Source organism: Artemia franciscana, unplaced genomic scaffold (genome assembly GCF_032884065.1).
Source record: "Artemia franciscana unplaced genomic scaffold, ASM3288406v1 Scaffold_284, whole genome shotgun sequence".
Lineage (NCBI taxonomy): Eukaryota > Metazoa > Arthropoda > Branchiopoda > Anostraca > Artemiidae > Artemia > Artemia franciscana.
In genome coordinates, this window is record NW_027063596.1 from 1,086,432 (window position 1) to 1,110,667 (window position 24,236).

At 34.7% G+C, this 24,236-nt stretch overlaps 1 long non-coding RNA gene across 1 annotated transcript; it reads left to right on the forward strand.

Annotated features, from left to right (window-relative positions):
* The first annotated feature begins 250 nt into the window (after positions 1-250).
* LOC136043017 (uncharacterized) lies at positions 251-24,184 on the forward strand. The gene is made up of 2 exons (XR_010621530.1): positions 251-708; positions 23,818-24,184. It is a non-coding gene; the product is annotated as an uncharacterized LOC136043017 (long non-coding RNA).
* The last annotated feature ends 52 nt before the right edge of the window (positions 24,185-24,236 follow it).

Genomic DNA, 24,236 nt, shown 5'->3' on the forward strand with positions numbered 1-24,236 from the left:
CGTGTTGTTTTCCCTTGGTAACGAAGGATTTGAACTAGATAAGCATTCTTTCTACCAGCTGCTAAAAATAGTTGCTAATAAAGTCAATTAACACAATATTTTGGTATTACTTAGGGATTATAATTCAAAGTTTAGAAGTAAACGCCTAAAACTAAATCACACTGATTGCCACACATGACTATTGTGATTTTAGTGAAAATGTTAATCGTGTCATTGATTTTTTGCTAAACACCAATTAATTTTTAGATGCACTTCGTTTCCGCACAAGACGGTTCATAAGAGTAATTGGAAATCTTTTGAGGGCAGGACCAACAATTAAATGGAGTTAATACGTATCAGCAAATTGAGGAGATCGTTGCTTGAATATGTAAGAACGCATGTGATAAAGACTGCTTCTCAGATCATAGATTTGTGAAAACAGAGTGCCAACTAAAGCTGAAAATTGAGAAGAAAACCTAATATAATAATACCAAGTTTTATTGTATCATGAAAAGTTTCATGACAAAGCTCTAAAGATGAGAAATGATCATGAACTAGAAAATAGATTCACCGAACAAGAGCTGAAAGCTTGTAATGCATAGAAAATAGATGGATATTGTAATTCAGTGCCACAAAAGACGGTGCCACAAAAGAAGTTGGATATAAGAAGGTTGAGAAAGAAAGAAGGATTAGTGATGTCACTTTGCAGCTAGATAAATTGAAATAAAGGTAAATTGTTGGTAAATATTCGTCTAATCATCTCTGTGCTAACCATTAGCTTCATATTTTGAAAAAAAAATGTAAAAGTGGTAATAAAGAGGTAAATAAGTCTGTAGGGACGATAAGAGAGTATATATTTAAGAACATAGCCATAGAAGCTGGAAGGGCTGCAGGTCATGGAGATATTTGAAATGTATACTTAAAAACCAAAAAAGACGGCAGGTAGCCAAAGAGACATCTTTCCATTTGTCGAAGACGTAAATTTTCAGCTTCCGACCAGTCCAGAAAAGGTGACAATACAGTGAAGACAAAACTTTACTTGTGTTATCAACCAACTCATTTCATAGGAAGCCGTTGATATTCCATATACCCCATTCTTTAATCCTGAAATATATTCAGGTCTAATTCTCCCGATGAAGTGTATACTGCATTTAGGGATACAAGTCCCTAAGAGATGTGTAACCAGCTCACCATGACAGAGTTCCACCTAAATTGTTTAAATATGACAGAAAGGCTATCAAGAGACCACTTAGTAAACTACTTACAAACTATCATATTGATGAGAAAATTTCACGGGAATGGTAAAAAGGCAAGATTGTCAAATTTTTCAAGAAAGGAAAGAAATTAGTGCACGATAACTGGAGGGAAATTAATCGTCAGAAAGTCGGAAGTAAGGCTCTTCGTGATATAATATTAAATAACTTAATATGATATATTAAATTGGAACAAATCTATGTGGACGGACGGTTTAGTACAAATTAATTAAAAAAACTTCATGGAAAAAAAAAATTACAAAGAAAATCAAATGCCATATAAAAAAATGTTCATGGTAAGGAATTGTAAGTGAGGGGAAATACAGCTCAATAGTAACCAAAACTCGAAAAACCAATTCTTGATACCAGTAGGCATATCGAAAGATAAAGCTTATTATGCTAATTCCAAATATACAAGTTCCACTTAATTTACTGTTACCTATCAAAAGCTAAGTTTCTGAGGAGATTTGCCAGACTTTCCAAGAATGGAGGAAATTCTCACTGAAAGTTAAATAATTATAACAAAAATAACACCGTTAGATTCACCGTATAAGAGAGCCTTGTTACAAAAATTTCCAGTCCTATCCGAAGAGATAGGACATTTTGTGTTTTTTCATCACAAGAAAGATCACGAATGTGTGTTCATTTGTATTGCTTTATTAGTTTTTTGTTGTTTTTTTTCTTGGGGGGATCGTATCGACCCAGTGATCCTATAATGTCAGAATATCGAACGAAAATTAAAAGTTTTAGTACCCTTTTAAAGTGAGCAAAAGATTGGAGGTCAACAAGGCCCCCACCCACACCCTCCTTTCCACAAAATTATCCGAAATGTTTCTCTTTTTTCATAGTCATTTTCCTCAATATAGATGAAATACCCAGTAAATTTGCTTTTTGAGATAACCTGACTCCCCCCTCCCCACAATCGTGAGGGAAATGTCCTTAAGTTTAAGATTAGCCCATTGTTTACACATAGTATTTGCTATTGGGAAGTCTGAATAAATTTTTTGGAAGGAGAGGGGGAGGGTTGAAATTTTTGGTGGGGGAGATTCTCAATGAGAAGGGAAATTTCCAGAAGACGGACTTTTTAGGAGAATTTTATACTGGGGATATTTGCTAGAACTCTTGTACGAAACTTTTGTCATATGTCATTTTTCTCTTTGCCGACTTAATTTTACCAGTGGATATGTTAAGAGTAAATGTCCAACATAAATTTTCACCTGGTTTAAATATTCTAGAAAATATTTTGGTGGAGACATGGGATTTTCCCTGGAGGTTGAACTCGATTTTCTTGTACTATTCAAAACGATCAGAAATTAAATAAAAAAAATCTGCCAAAATAAAATTTCAATATATTGAATTTAGTTTAATGAAATTAAAGCCAAAGTTTAGTCTTTGCCAAATCTAAATGACATAAATCAAGCTAAAATAAGGAAACTAAGGAGACTGAAAGTAAGGAGCAACGTTTAAACTTAAAACGAAAAGAAATTATTCCATAAATGAAGGTTGTCACCCCTTCCCCAACACCCACTCTTTACGCTAAAGTTGAAATTATGTCGCATTCTCTAAATAAAACTCTTGAAACATAAAGTTTGTTTAATTAGAACAATAAGAAGTTTTTTTAAAAGTACTAATGCGCTCTAGCATGAAGAACTAGGTGTTTAGGAAAATAGAAGCTCCTTTATGTGCGTAATAGTTTCTGCTCGCTTTAAGGTTTAGTTTTGCTCCTTACTTTCAGTGGATTTTTTTTTTATTTAATTAAACTTAAGATCAGCAGAAACAAAAAACCTATAATAATTCAAACTCAAAACCACCAGAAATTGCTTTTACAGAGCACAAAACAAACACAATTAGATAAACAATTAGAGCAAACAAGCATAGAACAGTTATTAAAATAAATAAATACATAAATTTAAAACCTTTTTTTTGATTGTGAAAATTATACTTAACAGTATTTTACTTTTAAACAACGATTGGCACCTATTAAAGAATTATTATTAAGGAAAAGGGTTTTTATTTCTGCTGATCTGAACTTAAAAAGAAAACTAGAATTTTCCGTTTCAAATCAAATGAGCCCTCTTCAAAGCTAACACGACCACCGAAAACCTCATATGTTAACAGTGGACAACTTGTATAAAATGCAGCCCTTGTCTGGGGACTCCGGTTTTTTCTTCAACCCCTATGTTGTATTTATTTAAACTTTGGACTATTTTGAACAAAATGGCTATTTCAAAATTTCGATTTTGAAATATATCGAAATTTTGACCGTTTTTGTCAAAAACGACCTTCGATCGTTTTTGTTTCTCAAAAAAGGTCAAACTATTTCAGTTTTAAATCGAATGAGCCTCTTCGAAAGTTTATATGGTCAACCATTCCATAAAAATTTCAGATGCTAAGAATAGACGGTTTACATAACCTACAGTCTTAGCATGAGAGGAGGGGCTTAAAAAAATCTAGAATTTTCATTATGTCATTAAAAGTTCATACGGCCACCCCTTCTTTAAAATTCTTATATACCCAGGGGTAAAATTTACAACCCTTGACCCTGGTCTCTGGGGGTGTGTTTAAAACCCAGAGCCATTATTATGACACAAATAGACTAATAAAAGAAAAAGACTATCTCAAAATTTCAAACAAATGCATTTTGGGGGTAAAGAGAAGGCAGGAGTGTGGCTACCCTTCGATCACTTTTGAGTCTTAGAAAGAGCACTAAAACTTTTAATTTTCAATCAAATGAGCCTCCTTTGAAATTCTTTCAACCCCTCCTTCCATATAATCTTTATATGCTCCTAGGGCATTACTTTCAGCATGTAATCCCAGTTTTCTGGTAAATTTTGTCGACCCCAGAGTTATGTTATCTGATCTTTGAACTATGTCAAACAAAGAGGCTATCTCGAAATTTTAGTCGGATGCATTTAGGGAAAAGAGGATGCAAGAGGGGGTTTAGTTGTTCTTCGGTTACTTTTAACTCTTAAAAAGGTAACTAAAACTTTCAATTTATAATCAAATGAGCCCCTCCAAGGTTTGTAAACCACCCTTTCTCTAAATCCTTAAATGTCCCCGGAAAATAAACTTTAGCACGTATACATGGGTTCTAAATGGGTTATGTCGACCCTTGAATATTTGTTACCTAATCTTTCGACTATTTTGAAATAAATGGCTAATTCAAACTTTTAATCGGACGCGTTTTGAACAAAAGAGCGTAAAGGGGGCTATCTGTCCTCTGATCACTTTTCACTCTTAAGAGAGGTAGTAGAAACTCCAAATTTTATTCAAATGAGACCCCTCTCAAGTTTATACGACAAGTCCTTCCATAAAAAACTTATATACCATCGGAGTATAGCACCTATTTGTAATAATTGACTAGTTTAAAATTTATATTGAATACATTTTTGGAAAAAGGACGTGGAGATGAGGGGGGGTTTTTTACCCTCTGATCTTTTGACTCTTAAAAAGGGAATATAAATTTCAATTTATAATTGAATGGGCCTCCTTCAAAGCTTATATGACCACCTCTTCATATGACGTGTCTCTCGGGAAAAACATATTGTTATTTTGGAATAAAATTTGACTAACAAGATTTTCAAGGGGCAAATCTAGCCATGAGGCTATGGGGGACAATGGGTCAGCACTCATGATTTTGGAATAAAAAAACGTTAATATTTTTCTAGAGGCAAGGTTGAGGTTAGGCCATTATGGGAGGGCCTGGGGTTAGCTCCTATGATATTAGAATAAAATATCGTTAATCAATTGTTTTTTTGCTTATGTTTTTTTGGGGGGTGAAGGGGGAGAGATCATCAAGGGGAAGCCAGGGGTTAGCTCCCTTGATTTTTGGAATACAATATCGTTAATAAGGTCGCATTGCCTTTTAATTGAATTAGCCATGGCACTTAATTTTTTCATAAGACTGCACCGATTTGATTTTAATTTCTTTTGGTTATAATTCTAAAACACAGGAGTAAAATACCTTCAATAATTTTGTTGGGTGGAAGGGGGGTCGGGCAATGGAGCAAGGGCCAGGGGTCAGCTCCATGGGTTGTTTTGAATAAAATATTAGTAATAAGTCCGTCTTGGCTTTTCTCCAATCAGTCATGGCTCTTACGTCTTGTTTTTTTTTCTCCAATCATCCATGGCTCTTAACCCTTTCATCACAGTCCACCAATTTGATTTTAATTTGAAAATGTTTTGAATTAAAGTCAAATTAATGATTAATAATAATAAGATATGAGAACTTCGTTCATGATTTTATACTAAGAGGCGGAGGAGCTTATTTATGGAGGAAAGACTGGGTGTCAGCTCCAATGCTTTTTGGAATAAAATCTCGTTATTAAGTTTTCTTGAGGGGAAGGAGGTCTGCTTATGGAAGGAAGGCCAGGGGTCTGCTCCCATTATTCTAAAATAGTGTATCGCTAATGAATTGTTATTTTTTGGATGAGGACGGGGGCTTTAGGCCGTGGGGGGAGGATCGGGGGTCAGCTCCCATGATTTTTGAAGCAAAATATCATCAGTGGGTTTTTTTGTGGAGGGCTTGAAGAGAGAGCCAGGGGTTGACTCCTAGGATAGTTGGAATAAAATGTCTTAATGTTAAAATGTCTTGTTGTTGTTTAATTTTGTTATGGGGGGGGTCTTCAACCCCAGAGTATTTGTATAAGATTTGGTCTATTTTGAACAAAATATTTGCCTCAAAAGGATCTTAAACAGGAGGCTAAGGTATCCATAAGAACCTTATATCCACCCGGAGCGTAAATTACAATTTCTTCCCGCCGATTTTGGGTTATGATTGGAGAAAATATGGCATTGAAGGGGGTATTAGTTTCAATCACATAATTTTTCCGCTTAAAAAAGAGCTAGAAGTTTCAATTTCGAATCAAATGAGCCCCCTCTAAAGCTTATATGGCCATTTATTCCATTAAAACCATATATAACCCTGGGGTATGATTTTCAATCCTTTCCCCCAGGCTCTGAAATGTTGTGTCAATGCCATAGGATTGTTGTTTAATTTTTGGACTAATTAAGCAATATGGTTATCTCAAAATTTCAATTGGATGCATCTAGGAAAAAAAGGATGTAGGGGGAACTAGCTGCTCTCCAATCTCTTTGGCTCTTAAAAGGGGTAGAAGGACTTGCCATTAACAATCGAACGATCTCCCTTCAAAGTTTATACGATCGCCCCTTCTATAAGAGCCTTACATGCTAATAATGGAAAAAGAAAATAACCCAGAGCCCTTTCTCTGAGAACACTGGGGGACTTGTCATCCCAAAAGACGTGATTAAAAGACGTGAGTAAATTTTAAGCTTTAGGACCTTTTAGACCCTATACGACCGTTTTTGTTGAACAAAATAGTTATCTCAAAATTTCCACTAGATATGACTGGGAAAAGAATGGGTATGGGGAGGCGACTAGCTGCCCTTGAATGACTTTTGACTCTCAAAGACTTCAGTAGAACTTTCTATATCCAATCGAATATGCTCTTTTTCAATCATTTGCGACCACTCAGGCTTGTAAAAATACCTTGGTAAAAGAAAATAAATTAGTACATAAATAATACGCTGTACCCACATCAGTCTTTACTTAGGCAGTGCTACTGTGCTGCATCTGAATATACCATATTTAGAAAACGGGCCAACTACCTGACTTACAGCCCTTGCCCTGAGGGTGGTAGAGGAAGGGCTAGGTATCCCCAAATATATAATTACTGGATCTGTCCACAGTGCTGAATAAAATACACTAGGACTTAAGATTAAAAATCGAACAAAAAATCCAGTACCTTCAAAGTTTATGTGACCACCCCTTCTATAAGAGGTTTACATGCTAATGGTATCTAGAATGACCAAAAGCCCTTTCCCTGAGGATAGTGGGGGACGTGTCATCCCAAAACATATGATTAGTGGACCTTTTAGCTTTAGGACTCTTTAGACATTTTACAACCTTTTATGTTGAACAAAACGGCTATCTCAATATTTTGACTGGGTATGTCTGGGAAAAGAATGGGCGCGAGAGGCGACTGGCTGTCATTCAATGACTTTCGGCTCTAAAAACTGTAGTAGAACCTAAAGTTTCTAATCGAATATGCTCTTTTTAAATCTTTTGTGACAACTCAGGCTTTACAAAATACCTTGGTAAAAGAAAATAAATTAGTAAGTAAATAATACGCTGTGCCCACATCAATCTTTGCTTAAGCAGCGCTGTTGTGCTTCATCTAAATATACCATATTTAACAAACGGACCAACTACCTGGCTTAAGGCCCTTGCCCTTAGGGTGGTAGAGGAAGGGATAGGTATCTCAAAAAATATAATTACTGGACCTTTCAACATTGCTGAACAAAACAGATCTCTTTGAATTTGGATTGGATATATATTCAATCGAAATTCTTAGAGGGCTAATGAAGGGCATAGGGGGCTGATGACCTGCCGTTCACTTTTGACTTTTAAAGAGGCAACAGCAATCACTTATTATTTTTGTTTCATAAAACAGACTGTAACTTTAAATTTATAACCAAAAGAGCCTATGGTCAAGTTTATACGCCCACCCGTTCAATAAGGGGCTTGCATGCCCCAAGTGAATAACTAATGACCATTGCTTCCATGCTCTGGGGGTTGTGTCAACTCTGACAGCCTTGTTATGCAATCTTAGGATTTTTTTTTATTATAATGACAATTCCAAAATTTCTGTTGCATGCAATCTGGGGTAAAATCTTAGGGGAGCACGGTGAGTTTCCGTAAGATCACTTTTGACTCTTTACAAGATAACGAAAAAAACAAGTTTTTTTAGTTTTTTTAATTGAAATTAAGGAGCGACACTAAAACTTAAAACGAACAGAAATTACTCCGTATTTGAAAGAGGCTTTTCCTCCTAAATGCCCCGCTCTTTACGCTAAAGTTTGACTCTTTTTCTTAATTGTACATTTTAAAACATTAAAAAACTTCAGCTTAAAGAGTGAGGCATTGAGGAGGAAAAGCCCCTTTCAAATACGGAGTAATTTCTGTTCGTTTTAAGTTTTAATGTCGCTCCTTACTTTCATTTAAAAAAAACTCTTTTTTTTTGTTTAATTTCTGGACGTTTTTGAATTAATGCATGGTTTGATCTTGGCTCTCCGCAGATAAATAATTAAAACAAAATTTGCATATTAATTTTTTGGGGCTAAATGGTTTTTTCATAGTTTTAAACGGAAGATTTTGAGAAAAAAGCAGCGAAGGAGGAGGCCTAGCTGTCCTCCAATTTTTGATTACTTAAAAAGGCAACTATAACTTATAATTTTGTACGAACGTTTTCATAAGTAAAGAATATACGTAACTTACGAATTAAATTACGTAGCGAACTTCTGTATTCGTATATTTTTATTGCGTATATAAGGGGGCTCACCCCTCGTCGATACCTCGTTCTTTACACTAAAGCTTAAATGTTGTCCCAATTCCTTACGAATGGCCCCTGAATCACAAAGGCCGTAGAATAAATTGTTGAAATTACTAAAAATACTTTAGCTTAAAGAGCGAGGTATTACGAGGAGGTAAACCCCTCATATGCGTAATAATTTCTGTTCGTTTTAAGTTTTAATGCTGCTTCTCACTTTCAGTAGAAAAAACTTTTCATATTTAATTTTTCTTTGTTATTTTAAATAATGCTAGAAAATCCTGCGCCCCCTCCATTAAAAGTCTCCTTCCCCATGAGAAGCTCCTCCATTGAAAGATCCTTCCCGGTTACTCTCCCCCTCAAATATCCCCCAACACCAAAAAATCCCCCTGAAAACGTCTGTACACTTCCCAGTAACCATTACTATATGTAAACACAGGTCAAAGTTTGTAACTTGCCACCCCTCCCACGGGGACTGCGGGAGAGTAAGTCGTCCCCAAAGACATAGGTATTGGGTTTTTCGACTATGGTGAATAAAATGAGTGAATATCTGAGGGTTTTTCAACTATGGTGAATAAAATGAGTGAATATCTCAGAATTTTGATCCGGTGACACTGGGAAAAAAATAAGCGTGGGAGGGGGCCTAGGTGCCCTCCAATTTTTGGTCACTTATAAAAGGTACTAGAACTTTTAATTTCTGTTAGAATGAGCCCTTTCGCAACATTCTAGGACTACTGAGTCGATACGATCACCCATAGGGGAAAAAACCATAAAAAAAAACAAATAAACACGTATCCGTGATTTGTCTTCTGGCAAAAAAAAGGCGAAAATCCACATTTTTGTAGATAGGAGTTTGAACCTTCTACAATAAGGTTCTCTGATACGCTGAGTCTGATGGTGTGATTTTTGTTAAGATCGTGTGAATTTTAGGGGGTGTTTCCCCCTATTTTCTAAAATAAGGCAAATTTTCTCTGGCTCGTAACGTTTGATGGGTGTGACTAATCTTGATGAAACTTGTATATTTAAAATCAGCATTAAAATGTCATTTTTTTGATGTAACTATTGGTATCAAAATTAAATTTTTAGAGTTTCGGTTACTATTGAGCCTGGTCGCTCCTTACTACAGTTCGTTACCACGAAATGTTTGATTAAATTAAAAAGACTAGTTTTTTTAACTGAAAATAAGGAGCGAAATTAAAACTTGAAACGAACAGAAATTACTCCGTATATGAAATGGGTTGTCCCTTCCGCAATCCCTCACTCTTTACACTAAAGTTTTTAATTGTTTTAAAAAGTAGAACTGTGGCAAAGAGTCAAACTTTAGGGTAAAAAGGGAGGGATTGCGGAGGGGACAACCCATTTCATATACAGAATAATTTCTGTTTGTTTGAAATTTTAATACTGCTCCTTGTTTTCAGTTAAAAAATCTATTTTTTTTATTTAATTTCTGAATGTTTTTGAATTAATGTATGTTTGATTTTGGCTCTCCACACATAGATTATTAAAATGAAATTCGTATATTAATTCTTTTTTCGGCTAAATGGCTTTCTCTTAGTTTTGATCAGACGATTTTGAGAAATAAGGGGTGGGGAAGGAGACTTGTTGCCCTCCAATTTTTCGGTTACTTAAAAAGGTAACTAAAAGTTTTAATTTTTAACGAACATTTATATTAGTAAAAAATATACGTAACTTAAGAATTAACATACGTAACAAACTTTTATATTCTTATATTTTTATTATGTATATGAGGGGGTTTATTCCCTCGTTAATACCTCGCTCTTTACACTAAATCTAAAGTTTTGGCCCAATTGTTAAAGAATAACCCTTGAATCAGAAAGGCCGTAGAATAAATAGTTTAAATTACTAAAAATACTTTAGCATACAGAGCGAGGTATTTATCTTCTCCTAAATACCTCGTTCTTTATGCTAAAGCATTTTTAGAACCCCTAATATGCGTACTAATCTCTGTTCGTTTTAAGTTTTAATGCTACTCCTTACTTTCAATTGAAAACACTTTCTCATGTTTATTTTTTTATTGTTTTTATTTATAGTGATGCTAGAAAATCCTGCGCCCTTTTCATTGAATTTCTCTTCCCCATGACACATTCCTCCAAGGAAAGATTCTCCCTCATAGTCCCCTTCCCTCAACCCCACTCCCAAACCAAAAAAATCCCACTGAAAACATCTGTAGCCTTCCCAATAACCATTACTGTATGTAAACGCTGGTCAAAGTTTGTAACTTGCAGTCCCTTCCCCAGGGACTGTGGGGGAGTAAGTCATCCCCAAAGACATAGTTATTATGGTTTTCAACTATGCGGAACAAAATGCCTATCTCAAAATTTTGATCCGTTGACCTTGGGAAAAAATGAGCGTGGGAGGGGGCCTAGGTGCCCTCTAATTTTTTTGGTCAACTAAAAAGGGCACTAGAACTTTTCATTTCTGTTAGAATGAGCTCCCTTGCGACATTCTAAGACCACTTGGTCGATACGATGACCCCTGGGGAAAAAAAGAAAAAAAAAAAACACACACACACACCCGTGATCTGTCTTCTGGCAAAACCACGAAATTCCACATTTTTATAGATAGGAGCTTGAAATTTTTGATTCGGGGTTTTCTGATACGCTGAATGCGATGGTGTGATGTTCGTTGAAGATTCGATGACTTTTAGGGGGTCTTTCCCCCTAATGTCCAAAATGAGGCAAATTTTCTCAGGCTCGTAACTTTTGATGACAGAGACTAAATTTGATAAAGACTAAACTTCTATATTTAAAATCAACATGAAAATCCCATTCTTTTGATGTATCTTTTAGCATCAAAATTCCGTTTTTTAGAGTTTCGTTTACTATTGAGCCGGGTCGCTCCTTACTACATTTCGTTACCAAGAACGGTTTGAAAACTAGAACTTCTGATTTTTAATTAAATGGGCCACCTTAAGAAGTATATAAGACCATTATTTCCATAAGAACCTAATATTTTAATAATTGGCAACTAATGTGACTGAAACCTCTTGGCCTGGGATATTTGGGAGATTGCCATGCCCAAAAACATATCTAATGGACCTTTCAATTAAATTGAACAAAATGGTAATCTCAAAGTTTTTATTTGATTGGTTTAAGAAACTGTTGGGACAGGAGAGGGGATTGGTTGTCCTCCAGTCACTTCTTATTCTTAAAAAGAACACAAGACATCTCAATTTCCAATAGAAGGATTATCTAAAATATTACGACTTGAGGGGGGGTTTGCTGCCCTCCAATCACTTGCATTTCTTAAAAAAGAGACTAAAACTTTCAATTTCCAATGCAATGATTCACTTAAAATTTATATGACAATTTTTTCCTTACGAAGCGCATTAGTCCGAAAAGTCGCACTAACGGTCTTTACGAAGGCTGCGCTATTGTGCTGCCTATTATAAGTGTTCGTTTGGGGTATCAATTATTCTAGAATTCTCATTTGTGGTCAGTTTGAATTCGAATCATAATAGGTTTTTATTTTTGCTGGTTCTAGGTTTTATATTGCTCTTTAGTTTTCTTTGAAAAACATTTTTCCCAGAAAGTTTTTTAAAATTAATTTTTTTTTTCCAGTGCAAAAGATTGTTATATTTTCATATACTTATCTTGGGAATTAAAATACATACTTCCATTTTTTTTTCTAATTTGTGTGTTTTGTCTAATTGGAAATTCCCCGCAACAATCCTTTCTACAAAATGCCATTCGGTGTTCCTGCATTTTGCAGATTCTAAATAACCAGGATGCACACATTTTTTTATTAATCGTGTGTAACATCCATTTTTGAAATTATATACCCTTAACAGTTGCTAAGAAAACAAACACGCTGAACTACAAAGGTATATATATATATATATATATATATATATATATATATATATATATATATATATATATATATATATATATATATATATATATATATATATATATATATATATATATATATATATATATATATATATATCCAAATATATATACATATATATATATATATATATATATATATATATATATATATATATATATATATATATATATATATAACATATTGCTGTTATATGACTTTCAGGCCCTTATGAACACTCCCCAAAAATTTCAATGTAATACCCTTAGACAATCCTAAGATATTGCTTGTGCACCCTTTTGACAAACAAAATTTGACCTACTAGACTCAAACTTTTAGGGAAGTTGAGGGCATAAGTGAATTATATGGATAAGGCTTTTAGACTTACTTGATAAAAAAAGACTAAATGCTATTAACTAAACCACAACAACGAACCTATGCCACAGGGCAAAAAAAATATATATCAAATGATCTTTGTGTGCTCTGTTATCTATCAAATTGTTTGAGCAATATGGAATCCAGTATAGACAAAAAAAAAGACAGTGATAAGACCTAAAATATACAAACTTAAATAAACATTAATCTGACCATCACATGTTTTTCAGAAGGCTTGAATTTTCAATCTATTTAATCAAACGACTTATGGAATTTTTTTGAATAAAAAAAAAATGGTGACTGTGTTACATGCATTTACTTAAAAAGAATCTTTATCAGAATCAAAAAGAACCTTTTTCTTCGGAACCCACACCAAATTTTGTCTTCCTTGATTGTTACGTCATAGTTTTCTTAAAGTCTGTAAAAAACCTAAGGGTGTAGAGAAAAACCTGCAGGATAAGCCAAATAAGTATTTCTTTGGATGTTACCTCATAGGAATTGCTTGTTGCGTAATTGCGAGTGTTCTTTCTTAAAGATTTACGAGGGCTAGGAAAAAACCTTCAGGTCCCGCTAGTGAGGAATCTTCAAGACGCAGGACCCTAGCGAGAAATTATACTTGGTTCTTAGGAGCAAAATCTCCCGGGGCCCTAGAGAGGAATTCCAAGAGGATCCCTATCAACCACTTTCATCGGACCTCTCACCTAACCACCTTAGCTTCCTTTCTCACTGCGTACCCTAACATTCATTTCCAACGGTGGCTATAGTTTCTAATTTCACCAGGACACCTAGTAGTCTTTTCCAACGAGAAGGGCCGGCCATTCTATTCCAACGGGATAACATCTGGAATGACCGAATCATTCCATTGAGGCTCTAGCAACCAACCTCACCGAGGCCCCTAGTATCCAAACAACTGACCAGCCAGGTGCTTATTACATAATGGGTTTTGTTTGCTTTTGGCTTTTACGTAATAGGGCTTGTTAGAGTCTACCAGTCAGGCAGGCAATCCCCGGTCGTAACTGATTAGAACAAAACGTGGGTTGTTAACTAATACTTTAAGACATTTTTTTTCTTCAGGATTTGCCTTTTCTTCTGGATTTCATTAGTTTCAAGGTGTTTTTTCTTTCAAGTCGCTTTTGTCAGGGAACTGTTATAATCCAAAGATTTTTGTCCAGATTAGGATTCGAAAGAGATATTGCTGCCATAGAATGGAGTGCTAGAAAGGTTGACTATGAATTCCTCTCCATTATTATGATTTGGGGATACTTTCTACACGATAACCTATTGCTGGCACGGTGAAATCCTTGCCCAGCTTCTAAAACAATTAAATGAATTGCGAGTTCCACTTTGGCCGCAATAGTTGACATGTTGAGGAGAAAATTGATTACTAGAAATTATTAACATTTGGTATGCATCTGCAGGTTAAGTAATGCCTTAGAGAGTATAATCGTATAATATTGGGGCTTGTTCATAACGTATTTCCTTAGTTACAGAGTCTATGACTCTTTTGAAACTTGATACTGTTATCAGAGATAAAAGTGAGAGTAACATTATGGTTAGAGTATGATGTACCTTCATATATAATCAGAATTCTTTCTTTTGCTCTTCACTACACAGAAGTAATAACTTATATTAGAGACAATCTTGATCGAGCATACCTAAGTATGCTTAAATTTCAGGGTGCAAGATGCTTAAATTTCATTAGTGAAATATATTGAAGATTTGTTGTGGAGCAATAAATTTAAGGAATAATATGCCCAATTCCTTTTAATAAAATACGTTTACAAGCATTATTAAAACACAAAGAAAAGTTATTAAAACACAACAAAAGAAAGAACAAATCAAAGGATGAAATATAAGTGAAAAGAACCATTAATTAAAAAAAAAGTTGGAAATGATAGCAAATAATTCCAGCAGGAGCCGTAACATTCAATCTCACCAGGCCCCAATCATTTTACCCCACCAGTCCTCATAGCATCAAATTTCGCCGCGAAGGACCCCTAGCAACTAATTCCAACAGAGGGCCCTAGCAATCAATTCCATTGGGGGGTGGCAAATTCTTTGCAAATTCTTCGCTGTCCCATTGTCTGTGCATATAAATAGATTGTCAGGTTTACCGGCTCTTGAACATGCAACATATAATTGTCCATGGGAAAGCAATCGGTGTTCAGATCTATACTGCATTTTTCTAATGATTGCCCTTGAGCTTTGTTGATGGTGATTGCTAATCGAATATTCCCTGTGTCCCCGTCGTCATTTATATATTCCCCTGTGCCCTTCCAGCGTCCCCTTTTTAGTTGTGTCCCTGTGTCCCAGTCGTAATTTATGTCCCCTGTGTCCCGGTCTGTAATTTCTCTTTGAGTGTCCCGGTCGTCATTTATATTCCTTGTGTCCCGGTCTGTAACGTCATAAAGTCTTCAATGGCTCTGATGGGGCAGCCAATTGAGGAAGTTTAACGTTTCCTGAGGCGCAAAACATTCCCATTGTTTCACCATTATATTTCAAGGCCTTGCAATAGGGACAAAGTTTAGAAATAGTCCCGATTCAAACACATCTACTAAAGCTATAATCATTGACGGGGCTGTACTTGAATACCAGGCGATAATTTTGACATTGTTCTTGTGATTCTTCGGCAAGATTTGTTTTTGGTAATTTCTCTTTGAGACGCAAGCCTATTTTCATGCTGTTCTTGTGACTCATCGGTACGCTTTCTTTTCTTACTTTCTCTGTTAGCCGCAAACCTTTTGGCATTAACTCTTTGAGCAGCTTCCTCGGCTGTTTCTTTGCCATTGTAGGATTTATACTAAAACTTCTATTTGAGTTAACTCTTTCAGCAGCTTCCTCGGCTGTTTCTTCTGCCATTGTAGGATTTATACTAAAATTTCTCTTTGAATCGCCCCTTTAAATACTTTTAATGACGCCATATACAAAGCCTTATACACTTATAATGACGTCATCTGCGTACAAACAAAAAAACACACAACTTATTTATATACAAATATATAGATTAGCTCCAAGAATTCTTAGCGATAGGGTTGGGAACTATAAAATTGGGTGATATAGCGACGCTATGGCTATGAAACCCTAGTAGCAGGCTCAGGAAGCAAAAATCCTGTTTGTCTATTCACACTAGTAACACGAAGTCCCCTAGTGGAAGGGTAGGGAACTAAAATTCCCGAAAGGGATGCACCCCCACCCCTCTTCCTACTCTTCGCCATCTCTCACCAACGACTATTTAAAAAAAATTGACACTATTCTGAAAAAATACCATCCACAATAATATAACTCCTATTTGCTTAAAAATTCCTCTCATAAAATCGAAATTTCCTTTAGAGCGAAACCTTCCAAGAAAATATTCTACACCGCCCACCATTAACAAATCACATGCTTAAGTTGAAACTTATCCTAATTTTTTAAATTACGGAAAGAAAGATAAACCAAAACTTACATCAAAATATCATTCAAGGTTTCTTGATAACTTTTATTATATTTATTGAAAAGTTTATTATACTAAAAACTAGATTTTTTAAATTAGTACATTTGTAGAAAATCCTCTTATAATTAATCTATGGCTATGTATTTAAAATCTATTTTAAAGTGAATTTCGTTACTGCAGATTCTCAGATATCTAAATGGATAGGAATAAAAAGCTGAATATGAGATATTTAAAATGAATGTTGCTTTCATGGAATAGGAAATCAACTGCTTCCAAACTGAAATAAATTGTTTTATTATATATTTTAAAAACTAATTTATAGTAATGTGAATCTTTAATATCTAAGCTCTAAAAGGGCTCAGAATTGCCTTTCCCATTGCTAGATTCCAGAATTAGCTCTAGTGGGTATAATCAGGTTATTTTTACTTGGATGAGTATTATTCAGGTTGTTTTTATGGATCGTAAACTCATAATCTAGTTGGCTTAAAAATAAGTCCATTATAAATGAACTGACATTACCTTCTATAGAAATTCCAACAATTTGCTTGTATAAATTACAATTTAACTTTATAAATGTATTCAGTAGAATAAATTATAATGAATCATAAACCATATCCAAACTATTGTATCTTGATCTAATAACACTTTTAAGGAAGTTAGTCGATTTAGCGTTCTTATAACTATCATTATAAAAATAGACAAAAGGAAAATTTTCTTAATAAAATTTATTTCATTTCAAATACTAGAATAAGAGGTAGATGGGTATATAACACTGTAAAATTATATGCATGCACTCTTCTGGTTGAAACTATTGCTTGAGGGTCTATATCTTGTAATGAATTAATAACTTTCTTATATTCACTGATGTCCACCTCACATCATGACTCCTCGGAAGAATATATACTCACCAATATGGGTTTCGGCACAGTACATGCTTTACCCCAGCAAATTTCTCAGTCGGTAGTAGGGCCTACACAAAAACGAGTGCAACATGCCTAAGGTACTACACACAAATGAGTCAACCCTGTCTAGAATCTCTTCAACTATGAACATGCCTCTGCTATGGCTAACACACATACTAATGCACCCAGCCTGCAATACTAATCAGAACCTATGCTTGCATTTTGGAGGGAAATTAACTTTTAGTTAGCTATTTATCAATGTTTCCGATCTGAGTAAACTATAAATTCAACGGCGCATGATTTACTATTCCATATATTTACTACTCTCTAGATTTCATTGTACCTTAAAATTCACCAAGGGCAAGTTCACCAAGGCTGTTTTAAGCCTCTTGTTTATTGCCAGAAGAATACCATCTCTCCATTTTCCTCACGAAGACAGGTGCCTTTGAAAATAATAAAAGTGATTTCCGATTCATTATTACGGTTTCTCCACATTTATTTCCAGTAAGTGATTTAATAGGCTTCAGTGACTCAATACAAGGTGGAATTTTAAATATTTTACAAAAGTGAAGAAAATAAATTGTTTCCTTCTGCCAAAGCTAGCCTATGCCTTTTAAAATTAATAAAATAAGAAACGGTTTTTTTTAAACCAAAAGTAAAGAGCGACATTGAAACTTAAAAATAACAAAAATAATTCCTTAGATGAAATGGGCTGTCCCCTGCTCAACCCCTTACTTTTTATGCTAAAGTTTCTTATTGTTTGAAAAAGTAGAGCTGTGAAAACTGTTTGAACTTTAGCGGAAAGAATGAGGCGTTGAGGATGGGAAACCCCCTTTCATATGCGGAAAAAGTCTGTTCGTTTTAATTTTAATGTCCCTCCTTACTTTCAGCTAAACAAAACTTTTTTTTATTTCTGAATGATTTTCAACTAAAACAGGTTCGATTTTAGCTCGGCATATATGAAAAATTAAAACAAAATCTTTTTATTTAATTTCTGATAGTTTTTCAAATAATACCTGAAAATCTGGCTCACCATTTATATGATATACCCCCTACCCTTACGAAAACACCTCCGTAGAATTTCATTGAACATAAAATGTGTTCCTTCCGTCAATTTCCTTCAGGTCAGTTCCATCGTCACTGCAAATCCATTCTCCCCATAGAATTTCTTGCTGACGATTCAGCCTGAAAAATTCTCCCTTACATTTTTTCATCTAAATAAGATTTTAATCTTTAACAGGATTCTCAGTCATTCCAGGAATGCCCCTTCCGTGCAAATTATTTCCTAGTAATAAAAAAGCGTAGAAAATAGCTGCTGGATTATTTCCTTGGAGTATCTCCACATGAAAAATTGGCAGAGATAAAGCAGGAAAATTCAAAAGAATTTCGTACAGTAATTCTATCAAATACCATCGGTGCAACATTTCCCCTGGAATATTCATTCCGCAGGAATTTTTCTCCTTAAGAAAGATTCTACCCATAGAAATCCAATCCTAGCATAACTCCCCCCCACTGAAAATATTTTTAAACTTTCCAATAAAAAACACTATATTTAAACAATAGGCAAATTTCAGAACTTAAAGTGCTCCTCGGGTTATTTTATACGTAGGGACATAGTTATTTTTTCTTTTATCTATACTGAACAAAATGGCTATCTCAAAATTTTGGTGAGATGGCTATTTTAAACTTTGGTAAAAATTGGGTGTTAAAGGGGCCCCAGCTGAACTCCAATCTATTTGGTCACTTAAAAAGATTAAATAATAAAAAAAACAAGTTTTTTTAACTGAATGTAAAAAGCGACATTAAAACTCAAAACGAACAGAAATTACTTCGTATATGAAAGGGGCTGCTTCCTCATCAACGCCCCGCTCTTTACGCTAAAGTTTGAATCTTTCCCTCAATTCTTCTTTTCAAAACAGTAAAAAACTTTAGCGTAAAGAGCGGGGAATTGATAAGGAAGCAGCCCCTTTCACATACGAAGTAATTTCTGTTCGTTTTAAGTTTTAATGTCGCTCCTTACTTTCAGTTAAAAAATCTTGTTTTTTTTTTTAATTTAATTTCTGAACGTTTTTGAATCAATGCATGTTTTGATTTTGGCTCTCCGCAGAGGAATAATTGAAACGAAATTTGCAATTTTTTTTGGCCAAATAGCTTTCTCATAACTTTGATCGAATGATTTTGAGAAAAAAAGAGCGGGGGAGGAAGCCTAGTTGCCCTCCGATTTTCGGTTAATTAAAAAGGCAACTAGAACTTCTAATTTTCTACGAATCTTTTTATTAGTAAAAGATATACGTAACTTATAAATTAGCTTAAGTAAAGAACTTTTGTATTCTCATATTTTTATTACATATATGAGGGGGTTCGCCCCCTCGTCAGTACCTCGCTCTTTACACTAAAGCTTAAATTTTGTCCCAATTCATTAAGAATGACCCCTGAATCACAAAAGCCGCAGAATAAGTAGTTGAAATTACTAAAAATACTTTAGCGTAAAGACCTAGGTATTAGAAGGAGCTGAGCCCCTCATATGGGTAATAATTTCTGTTAGTTTTAAGTTTTAATGCTGCTTTTTACTTCCAGCTGAAAAAAAACTTTTTCATATTTATTTTTTCACTGTTTTTTTTTTAAGTAATGCTAGTAAATCCTGCACTCCCTTGAAAAGAAAATGGAAATTTTCTTCCCCCGTGAAAAATTCTTCGATATAAAGTTCCCCCAGTATATCCCCCTCTTCTCAACCCCTGCCTCCAACCAAAAAATCCTCCTGAAAATGCCTGTACACTTCCCAATAACCATTACTATATGTAAGCACTAGTCAAAGTTTGTAACTTGTAGCCCCTCCCACGGGGACTGTGGGGGAGTAAGTTGTCCCCAAAGACATAGTTATAAGGTTTTTCTACTACACTGAATAAAATGGCTGTCTCAGAATTTTGATCCGTTGACTTTGGGAAAATAATCAGCGTTGGAGGGGGCCTAGGTGCCTTCCAATTTTTTGGGTCACTTAAAAAAGGCACTAGAAGATTTCCGTTAGAATGAGCCCTCTTGCAACATTCTAGGTCAAGTGGGTCAATACGATCACCCCTGGGAAAAAAAACAAATAAACACGCATCCGTGATCTGACTTCTGGCAAAAAATACAAAATTCCACATTTTTGTTGATAGGAGCTTGAAACTTCTTCAGTAGGGTTCTTTGATACGCTGAATCTGATGGTGTGATTTTCGTTAGGATTCTATGACTTTTAGGGGATGTTTCCCCCTATTTTCTAAAATAACGCAAATTTTCTCATGCTCGTAACTTTTGATGGGTAAGACTAAACTTGATTAAACTTATATATTTAAAATTAGCATTAAAATGCAATTCTTTTGATGTAGCTATTGTTAAAAAATTCCATTTTTTAGAGTTTTGGTTACTATTGAGCCGGGTCGCTCCTTACTACAGTTCGTTACCACGAACTGTTCAAATGCACACTCTCCCTATCTTCTAAGACAATTATATTAAGACGATTACCTCTGGAAAAAAAAACAGACAAATAAACACGTAATTGTCATCTGTTTTCTGGCAAAAATATTGAAATTCCACATTTTTTTACTTGGAAGCTTGAAACTTCTACAACAAGGCTCTCTGGTATGCTGAATATGATGACAAGGTTTTCATGAATATTTTTTGAATTTTAAAGTGTTTCCTCTACATATAAAATCAGACAAATTGTTTCATACTCTTAACTTTTGATAAGTAACACTAAACCTGACGAATCTTATATACTTGGAACATCAACAATTGCTTAGGAAAAGCTTAGGGTATCAAGTTGAAACTTTTATGGCATATTAAGGTGAATGTTTAGCTGAATAATACCCATTAATTGCATGCTACTTCTGATACTACTGCTCCAATAAGTGGTTCTATAGCTAGTCCTACACCCTCTTACACTATAGCTTGGTATTACAGTGAAAATGTCATGGAATGCTTAACTAAAGTGAAACACACTATATGAATGCTGGCTATCAACAAAGGGTAATAGCTGTATCCCATGAACAGCATGGATCATTTAGCTGAAGCTTTCAGTTCATGTTGAGGATAATTTAACAGTATCTTTCTAAAAGGTACTACTACTTGCAAATGGTTTACTATTACTAAAACTAATGGAATTAAGATGAAATTTCCAGGAAATATTATAGGAGAATTTCATCAAAACACACGGTATGTATGCGGACTGTCAAAAAAAATATATCAACCATGTCTTAGAAACAGCTTAGAGAATTAATTTGAAACTTTCAGGGCATGTTGAAGGGAAATTAAACTAATAAATTGTGTTGGTAGCAGTGCATACTTCTAATACTACTCCTGCTGCTAGTAGCCTGCAATTACTACTTTGGCTTATTGTATTACGGTTAAACTTTGAGGGATATTCGAAGGGAATATTGGGGCTAAACCATCTTATTGATTTAGCTCTAGTAAGAATTCCAACGCGCGTTACTCAACACTAAGCAACATTAATTGATAACATATTTGTTCGATCTCGCCCACTTGCTTCTTCTTATGCTGATGTAATAATTGGTGAGTTTTTTTTCATTTTCCTATGGTGGCAGTGACCTCGTTCCTACGTACACGAAAGCCAAAAATACAGAGGATAAAGAAAATACTACTGAAAAAAGAGAATCTTGATAAATTTTGGCAAGAACTGAGTGTTCTTTCATGGCAAGAGGCTTATGGCGAATATGAATGTCCATCCGCTGCATTTGATAAGCTTATAGGTATTGTTCAACCGAAATTTGATTCAACATGTTCAATGAGAACTGTCAAGCTGAAGAAATCTACTCCTAGAAAACTATGGGCAAGCCAGGAGCTTCTTCGACTAATCCAGAAAAGAAATGATTTATACGTACTTTATTTGAATTCAGACTCACAGGAGGTGTTTAACGACTTTAAAAATTTCGTAATGAAACTAATCGGTTTCACATATCTTGTGTTCAAAAACATTTTGGGATGAAATTTGAAAATAGAAAGGGAACACAAAAGGTACATGGAAGACAATTAATGAATTATTAAATGGTGGCAAGATAAATGAAAATCCAGCTAGCTTAAAAGTTGATGATGGAATAGTTGTTGAAGCGAAGGAAATTTCTAATTGTTTGGGTTGGTATTTTTCAAAAATAAGTAAATCAGTAAGCGAAAATTCATATAAACATAGCAGTAAAATTGCTAAACCATTTAAACTTGAAAGAGGTTTCAAGGCAACCATGAACATTGCTGAAACTAATCTGGAGGAGATGAATCAAATAATAGGATTGATGAAGTCGAATTCGTCTGGGAGTGAATGTCTCAATCTTAAAACAATTAAATTAGTAATGGTATATTTGCTGCCCTGCCTTGTATATTTTATTAACTTATCGCTGAAAAAAGATGAGTTTCCTTCACGATTAAAAGAGGCCACGGTTATCCCTTTGATAAAGGAGGTCTCAAGACAGATCCTTCGAACTACAGATTGGTTTCGATGTTTCTTTTGTTTTCAAAGCTACATGAAAATGTCATACATTGATGATAGTACGACCATCTGAGTCTACATGGATTTCTCGCACAAACACAGTTTGGATTCAGGAAATGCCATTATACGATATATGCAGTCCACCATCCACTCACAGTCCATTCACAGATTTTCTTAACTCTGCGCCTGAACGTGGGAGCTAGTGCTTTCAATTTCCATAGATCTTAGCAAAGCTTTTTATACTGTTGTTTTTAGGATCCCATTGAGTAGGCTACGTTTTTAGGTGTTCAGGGTTTATCTTTGAATTGGTTTGAATCCTACTTCGGAGGGAAAAGACTTCTAGAGCAAGTGTAAATGGCAGCGAATCAGGGAAGTTATAGAGTCCATTGCGAAGCTTCACAAGGTTCGGTGCTTGGGCTCCTACTTTACCCAATTTATGTAGATACCATGCGATACTATATTCCTGGGACATTAATCACATCCTTTGCTGATGATACTACTTTTACAGTAACATTATCTTGTAGAATTCTTTCGCTTGATAAGGCAAATAAGGCCCTAAATGAACTGGTAAGTTTTACAAAATGTGGCTGTATCTATTAATGTTTGTAAGACGATTTCATGACTTTTTCTAGAATTGATACTCCCAATGTTTTAAATAATAAAATATTTCTGGATGGTGTATTCTTAAAACATGCTTTTAGTTTACAAAATTTTGGTTTTTATCTTGATTGTAATTCTAGTTGGAACTTACACTGTGATGCAGTAGCAGCAAAAGTGGCGAGAGGTTTGGGTGTTACAAGAAGGCTAAGGAATAAGCTCCCACGAAGAATTTTAATGATCTTCTATCATTGTCTTATCAGTCCGTATCTATCTTATTGTTATTTGCTGTGTACTAGTTCTTTTGTGACAGGCTTAAAAAGATGCAAATTTTACAAAATAAAGTTGTTCGTGACTTAGGAGATTACATGGAATTTGAAAATAGTGCTTTGAGATGCTTCACCAAAATGAAAGTTCTAAATGTTTATAAGTTAAGAGACTATTATTTAGCTATTTTTGTTGATCAATGTATGAATCGTTATTCACCGGAGTGCTTTTGGGAAATCTTTAAGTCTAATTGTTATTAAACTATGCATTCTTCAGGGATAGTGTCTCGGGGCTCGAAGTACTCAACGTGGATCTTTATCTTTACGTTTTACAGGTTTACAGCTGCGGAATTCACTCCTCGAGGGTATAAAGAGGACAGAAAATGTTAGCCAGTTCAAGAGTGGGTCAAAACGTTACCTTCTGGGATGTTGTTAATAATTTCAGTGGATTTAAGTATGTCTGGCAAGTGATTCGTTTCTAAATCGTTTGTGGTCTAATCGACGACATTGTTTAATAGTGTGTTCTAATAGTTAAAAGTTGTTATATTTTCACAACTTTTTTTTATTTATAGGTGAACTGTGAACATATATCAGTAGATAATAAGGATGGAAATAACCATCGTATACAACCTAATGGGTTTCCCCGATGATTGTTGAAATATTATAAGCGTGTTATTTTGTTTAATAAATTATTTCTCTCTCTCTCTCTCTCTCTCTCTCTCTCTCTCTCTCTCTCTCTCTCTCTCTCTCTCTC